The sequence below is a fragment of the Monodelphis domestica genome, chromosome 8 (genome assembly GCF_027887165.1).
Source record: "Monodelphis domestica isolate mMonDom1 chromosome 8, mMonDom1.pri, whole genome shotgun sequence".
Lineage (NCBI taxonomy): Eukaryota > Metazoa > Chordata > Mammalia > Didelphimorphia > Didelphidae > Monodelphis > Monodelphis domestica.
Genome location: NC_077234.1, coordinates 226481632 through 226490235, shown reverse-complemented (window position 1 = coordinate 226490235; position 8604 = coordinate 226481632).

Here is an 8604-nt window from a genome sequence, read left to right as displayed (position 1 = left end):
GTGTGTGTGTGTGTGTGTGCATTTGTGTGATGGCACTAAATAATCTCCTAGTGGGAATGGGACAATAGACCTCCCTGAACACTCAAAGACTTTCTGATTCTTAACATTTAACTTGTTTATTTCTTTGGACAGTTCCCAAATACAAAGAGTAAGCCTGCTGAGCATGATTTATGAAAAAATAATTGAACAATTCTAAAAGTAACTGAGAAATCTAAACACTTCTTTGCTAGAAAATTCCTTTTGGTCAGTAAAGCTGTTGCTAGTAGAAGGCAATTTCAAAGTGTTAGTTGGTAATGCTTTCTATAGAAAGTTGAAACCTGAAGAATCACCAAATCTTTGCTAAAACACATAGTGGGAGAAGAGGCTAGGAAAGTGGGGGAGGCGTATGTTGGGAAACTGAAATGTAGCTTTCCTTCTAGGCTAGGGGTTGAAAGCCAGCTGGCTGAAAGCAAATTACATAACAAAAGAAAGCAAAATTACAGAATAAAAGGAAGAGCAAAATATTGGCTATGGAAAAGCGGTTTTGGCTTTGTTAGTCAGACCTTTTGCTAGATATTATTTTTCATCCACAAAACCCTTGACTTGTTCTTTATTTCACCTACTGTTTTTTGACAGTAACATAGTGTACTCTATTAGGCACTCTCGCCAGCTGTGTGAAGTCTTGAACTCTTGTCATTCTTAATGTTAACACTTCTCATTCGGAGTAACTACCATTTTTATTTCATTGTTCCACTGAATTCCATAGAAAAGCAACTTGATGACTAGACTTTTAGGAAGTTGTATGGGCCCTGATTTTGTACTCAGAAAACAGAATTGTTCTTCAGTCACCCCTCTCTACACACCAATACTCCTGCAGGACTTTTAGATTCCCTCCATACTTAAGTAAAAAGTGGAGTCATAACTAGCATTTGTTTTCTCCAGAGGAAAGTATTAAAAAATAAAACTGGAGACAATGATGAGAAATATCCCCTGGAACACTGATTTGGGGGCTGCCAGGTATAGAGGGATGGGGAAGAGTTTTTTTTTTTTTCCCACCCATGGCCACCAGGTATATCTCTATTTTTTAAAGTTTTTCTTGCTAATTAAGTGCTAAGTTTAGTAGCTTCTCTGCATTTGAAGTGCTTTTGAAGTCTTCTAAATTTAATTTTCCCCAGAATTAACAGAATCTGAAATGTTCTCCTCATACTGTTTTCAACTGGATTCTACAGATGATCTCTAACTTCACATGTCCAAACAGAACTCATTAGTTCTCCTTCATAATCTCTGTTTCTGTTGAAGACACCACCATCCTTCCAGTTACCTGGGTTTCAAAACTTAGAATCAACCTTACCCTTGCCCTCTCTTCCTGCTCTTATCAGTCACTCAATGAACAAGAATTATTAGTACTGTACTACCTGCTATATATACAATCAAATTTCAAGTCTCATATATTCTACTCCCACAGTCTAGCTCACAGATAACTTTCCAATTACACAGTTACAACTCTAATTGAGGTTTTGACATCAATTCTCGCCTAGACTATTATAATAACTTCCCAATTGATCATACTTTCATCCAATTATTTCTCTTTTGAACTCTGCTTCTCGACTTGTGGTCTCCAAAATTTTGATCATCTATCCCCATTGGTTTAAAATGGGTATCTATCCTCAATACATATATATTTACTCATTTATAAATTAGATAAATACATTAGTTTATTATGAAGTTTACTGAAAATATGCACTTAAAATATGAGATAAAAATAAAATTAATCAATCAATAAACATTTACTGAGCACTTCCAGGAACTGTGTGAAGTGCTTACTATTTTATCTTAGAGTAAATAGGGAACCACTGGAGTTTATTGAATAGTGGAATGATTTAAGAAAAGCACATTAGTAGCTTTATAGAGAAGAACAAAAGGTAATATGAGTAGAGAAAAGAGGAAAGAGCTGGGTGATGAGAGATAAAGTGACAAGATTTGATAATTGAATATGTATAGTGAGGAGTAAAAGATAGTACTAAGGTGTTAAATTTGGGTTCCTAGAAGGAAAGTAAGTTTGGAAGAGATGTGAATTTGAGAAGAAAGTTATAGTAATGAGATTTACAATGCAGATAAGAAACTGAGGCAATTAGGTGTCACACTAGCTAAAGCACTCTTCTGAAAGTCAGAAAGAACTGTGTTTTTGTTTTTGTTTTTTTAACCTTACCTTCTGTCTTAGAATCAATATTGTGTATTAGTTCCAACTCCTGGTATGAGTGCTTATTGAGTAAATAAGTCCCCTTTACAGCTCTGGGATTGAACACTTAGTGACTGGGATCCATGTAAATAATTATTTTAAGTAATCACTGGTCCAATCCTTAAATTGACACAGTATAGGAAACAAATTGAAATTGCTGTTATCAGACATAATTTAGATACCCTGTTCAATGAAATTATTTTCCCCATAGTATTGTATTTTAATAAGTCTCAACAATCAATTGAAAATCATGCTTTTTGTAAGATTTACATTTTTACAATCTCCTTGCCTCCCTAACTATACTCTTTTTTGCTTATATGAGAAAAAGGAGGTAAAGAGGCTGGGGGTGGTGGAGAAAATATAGATGAATGAATAGATGGATGAATAAAAGAGCATTTACAAGTTCTTGTAAGATGTTAAGCATGATGCTAAAACCTGGAGTTGTTTGTTGTTTTTTTTTGGTTTTGGATTTTTTTTAGATTAATTTAGAGTATTTTTCCAGGATTACAAAAATCATGTTCTTTTCCTCCTCTTCCCCCAACCCCCTCCCATAGCCAACACACAATTCCACTGGGTTTTACATTTGTCATTGGTCAAGACCCATTTCCATTTTATTGATATTTGCAGTAGGGTGATCATTTTAAAATCTGGAGATCTTTGCTCACAGAAGGCTTACATTTTGAAGGAGGAACACAACTCACATAGGGAACTGGCAGATGAGGAGAGACTGTTTTTTGGCCAGAAAGTTGTAGGGATAGTGAGTAGAGCCATAAAGTGGTCAGTTACCTGATACCTCCCTTCTAGGAGCAATGAAAATTGATTTCATCATGGTGCCAGAAAAGAAGAGTAAGGGCGTGGGGGTAGGGAGTGAAAGTATGTGTGTGGGTTAGGGAAGGTATGTATGTGTCATCAGAGCAGCTGGTAAGAAGATGGCCAAGAAGTAGGACATGAAGTGTGACTTAGCTGTTCCCTGTCTATGGTAGTGGACCTGGTGAGACATTCTTTATTAGGATAGCAAGTGCTCCAGCATAGGAATTCTGGAGATGAAAAGGTTAGAAACAAAGTTCTCAGGAAAGCAGAGGAGGTAAGATAGTTAGTTCCCTAGTCTATCACACTTCTAGGACTGATTCTGCATTACCCACATTTGATGCTGAAATTTAAATGAGGCCATTCTCCCCATGCCAATTTAGATAGTTGCAAGACTCTAATTACTTGTTTGTATACTGACATACTCATGCCTTTGGCATTTTATGTCGAAGGACTCAAGAGAATTTTTACTCTTGAGTATAAAAACAAAATTTTAAACTTTATTCAGAGGGGATAATAGAGTGAGAGCTAGAAAGGGACCAGGAAGATTATTTTGTTTTAACTTCTCATTTTACCAATAAGGAAAATGAAGCCCTGAGAAGTAATAGGACTTTAGGGAACATTTAATCTTACATCCTCATCCTACAGATCAAGAAAATGAACATTAAAGAAAGGAAGTGACTGAGATAGGTCTTTTTTATTACAGAACCAGTTATTTTTCCACTGTTCCACAATGCCTCCCAGGGCTTTATCCTTGAAAATAACACTGTTCTAACAAGCACACATCAGGTACAATATTTATTAGTTATGTTTCTGACCCAGAAAGATTATGTCTGTCATAACTGCATATACCTTGAACAACCAGAAACTGAACTACAAAGAGGCAGCAGGAGTCACTTCCACACAGCTTTCTGGGTACTGAACTGCTTCAGTCTAAGATCTCTTGAGGTCAGTAGACCTCAAGTCCTTCTTCTCTGCTTCTGACCAACTATTTCCAGATGACTTAAATTATCTCAAGTGCCAGTCACCTATCTAATCTGAACTAGCTTACTTATTCCTAATATATGCTTCAGTCATGGGGTCAGTTGGAAAATGACTAAACCTGGTTCTCTAAGAAAAAATATGTATAGGACAGATATTTAAATTTAATATGCATTATTTACCTTTTCTCCATCACTTTTTAAAGCCTAGACAATAAAAAATAGAGCCTTGATTTATAGATCCAACCAATTTCAGTGGTATAAATACTTACACTAAAAAAAAAATTAGCAATTGATCTCTGTGAGCCAGTTAGAACTGGCTCCAAGTGTACTTTTGCAAGTAGTAGACTACCAAAGTTTCTTCATATTGTCTGAACAGATATGGATGGCTAGTAAGAATTTAAAACTGTGATAAGAAGAGAGAATGTAATTTTATCCCTGGTTTATGTTTAATTAGTTGTTAATCATATTGGATCACAGGCTCATAGATTTGGAGTTGAAAGGGACACAGGTATCATCTGTCTCTGCAACTCTGTTTCATAGAATTTTAGCTGCATTCAAGGTTTATCACAAGCACCATATGGTAAGGAAGCCTAGCCTGGTTTCCCCTAATTGCCAGTACCCTAGCCATGGAAATAGCTCTCTCTATATTATGTATGTAATTTTCTATTAAATGTTATTCTTCTTCACACCATAGAATATAAGAACTTTGAATGCTGGGCCTTTTTTTCCCTGCGTATATGCAATGCCTGACAAATGCTTAACAATATTGTTGAATAAAATTGAAGCTAATCTGTTTAATTTTACTGAGGAAACTGAATCTCATAAAGATTGTGAATTGCTTAAAATTGAAAAAAAAGCAGAGCTGGAATTGAAAGCCAAATTCTAAGTATTCCAAATCTAACGCTCTTTTTGTTCTTTTAAAATTATATTTAAATGTCAAAAATGAGTTTTGAAGGTTGTACTGACATAATCTGGAGGGGGATTTTTAAATCTTAAAACAAAGCATTATATTTAGAAACTCAATTTTTTCATTTATTGTCCCATCCCATTGACTCCTCAGTGTCCCATAGTAGCCTCTTTCTTAACGAATAACTATTGTCTAGCAAAAATAGATCCACAAAAGGAAAGACTTCTTTGAAAATGATGGTATAAAAAATGAATTTTATGAGGTGGGGTTGAGTAGAGTGTTCCAGGCATGTGCAGTGGTCACTGCAAAGCCACCAACATTGGAAATAGAAACAGAAAGAAAGTCATCATAGCTGTATCAGAGTGTGAAAGGAGAGAACAAACGAGTCTGGAAAGTTAGGTTGTGAAAAGCTTTGAAAACTAAACAGAAGAATTTCTGTTTAATTCTAGAGACAATAGAAAACCACTGGAATTGTTTGAAGAGGGAAGTCATATGATCATCTATCTTTGGCAGCACCATGTAGGAAAGACTAAAAAAGGGAGAAATATGGTCATTGAAATAATATTGGTGAAAAGTGAAAAGAGGGCAGCAAGTAGGTGCAGCGAATAAAGTATGGGGTCCTAGACTCAGGAGGATCTGAGTTCATATCTGGCTTAAGACACTTATTAGCTGGGTGAGCTTGGGCAAGTGACTTAACCCTGTTTGCCTCAGATTCCTCTCCTGTAAAATGAGCTGGAGAAGGAAATGACAAACCCTTCTAGTATCTTTACCAAGAAAATCCTAAATGGTATCACAAAGAGTTGAATGCAACTAACCAACTCAAGAACAACTATAAAAGGGGTGAAAAGTGATGGAGGCTTGATATGAGATGCTAACTAGGTGAGGAGAGAGACACATTGGATAGGAGATATCTTGTGAATGAAGAAATGGCAATACAAATAAAAATTAATACAAAATAGTTTGGGGAGGAAGGGGAAGGATCAAGGGAATAAGTATGTATAATAAGTATGTATATTGTGCCTTTAATGTGTCAACTATACTGGCACAGTTTGGAGGAATCAGGAAAGTCTTTATCAACTGGTGGTACCTGAGCTAAATCTTCAAGGGAAATAAGGATTTCAGTAGGTGTAGAATAGAGGAAGAGTACATTACAGGCATGGGAACAACTAGTGCAAAGACACAGAAATGTGTAATCACAGCCAGTATATCTATTACAGAATGAGGTGAGCTGAGTGATATGTAGGAAAAGAAGAGTAGAGTAGGAAAGGATTAAATTCCAAAGAGATGTAAATGTCAAACAGAAGTTTATATTTGATCCTAGAGGCAATAGGGAACCACTGTTGTTTATTCAGGAAGAAGGTGATGTGATTAGACATGCACCTTGGGAAAAATTATTTTGGCAACCGTATGGAGAATGGATTGGAGTGGGGTGAGACCAGACAGGAAGATAAAATAGGAGGATATTGGAATAGTGCAGGCAGAAGTCATGAGGGACTGAATTATGGTCTCCAGGTGAGTGAGTAAGAGGGGATGTATAAGAAAGATATGGAGATAGAAATGACAAAATTTGTCAGCTGAATGATATGTGGGATAAAAGTGAAGAATTGAGGAATTGTGAGTTACATCCAGTTTCTAAACCTAATTATATCCTCAATGATAGTAAAGAAGGCCAGAAGAGTTGGGGAATACACGAGGAGTTTTGTTTCAGACACGTTGAGCTTGAGATATCTATGGGAGAGTCAGTGGCAAATGGTGTAATAAACAGTTGCTCATGTAGCACCGAGCTCAGGAGAGAGACTAGGGCTGTCTATCTCATCTGCATGGGCATGATAATTAAATCCTTAAGATCAGATGAAGTCACTAAGGAAGTATGCAGAGAGAAAAGAAGGAAGTGCTCCAAGGTAGAAAAAGAGAGAAAATGGTAAAGGAAAAGGAAAATGGGAATAGATAATAATATTATATATATGCATACATATTTATAGATCTGATTGATAAACTGGAATAATATTGTTTTATTAACAAACTACTCCCTTTCTCCTGCTAATAGCTTTTGATGTACTTAGCAGAAAAGACAAGTAGTGTAAGTCTTTGAGAAGGGTTGATATCTTATGGCTTTTTGTACTCCCAGATCCTTCCAAGGTGCCCAGGACCTAGTAGATAGCAATAATTTTTTTTTTGCTTTTATTATTGGTGACTATAATGATTATCACCATTATCAAGCTATGGCCCTGACACAGCATGGAATCACCTCATCCACTTAGACTGGGAAGCCATTCATGCATTATCTCTGTTTATACTAGAAACAGATAATTTTTGTTTAGTTTGTGGTTTCGAATGAACACTGGTTTTTAAATGATATGTTGAGATAAAATGAGTATATTTGAATATAACAGGTCTTATATACCACAATAAGAAACAAAAATCTTCTAAGCATTCATATGCTAACATCTGTGATCAAAGAGCTTAAATATAACCTTAAGACAATACATTTATTCACTGTTCTTCCTTGCTGGGAGTATTAATAACAAACATTAATAATAATTTGCACTTTAGGGTTTCAAAACATGAAATTTAATACAATATTCTAAGAAAATTTATTTCCTAAAATATTTAAATAAATATTAATGACATGTTATTTTCATTGATGCCATGTGAAAGCCAAATTTCCAATGGTAAAATAATCTGATAATTGAGTATATTATCTGAATATAAATGAGATGCTTACTTTGGTTTAAGGCAATCCAGATAACCTTAAATTTATTGTATTCTAATTGTGCAGAAATAGTACTTGAATCATTTTATAAATAGTATAGTTAAAGACCAAGCTGAGAAAATGTACATAAAAAGAAACACCCAAAGCAAATGGGAAACATTAAATAATGTCCCTGTTTATAGTTTTATTGTGAATAATTAATACTATTTAGAGTAAGAACCTTTGCCTTCCTTTTCTTTGCCTACTTTCTTTCTGAAAAAATATTGACTGAAGGTGGGCCCTGCTTAAACAATGTATAATTTCTACACCCAGGTGAAACTCAAGTAAGAAGGCATCACTGTGAAGAAAAAATGATGGTAATAAAGTTAGAAGACCAGTTTAAATTAACATTGTTATGATCCAGAACAATTCTAAGGGACTTATGAGAAGGAATGCTATCCACTTCCAGAAAAAGAACTGTTGGAGTAGGAATGCAGATGAAAACATATGATTTATCCTTTGTTTATTTGGGTATATGTTTTGTAGTTTTGATTTTATGGGGTTATTCACTTACATCAATGAATAATATGGAAATATGTTTTGTGTGATGATATACTTAAAAAACAGGTTGAATTGTTTGCCAGCTCTGGGAAAGGGGAGAGAAGAAAGGAGGAAGATAATTTAGATCACATAATTTCTGAAAACTCATGTGGAAATTTGCTACTAAAATGAAGAAGCCCATTCTAAAAAAAATAAGTTAACATTGTTAGATGACAATGAATAAAAAATGACCTTAATCAATGAATTTGCTAATATTTATTTCCAGTTTATGATTTCTGTCCAAGTTATTAGGTATAACATACACAAGATAATACAAATTCAAAGACACACATATAATGCCTCATCAATAGAGTTTTTAAAAGGCATTTCATAATCCTTTATATTCCATCAGAAAAAATAGCATTAACACTACACCACATTGTTTTTTCCAATATAG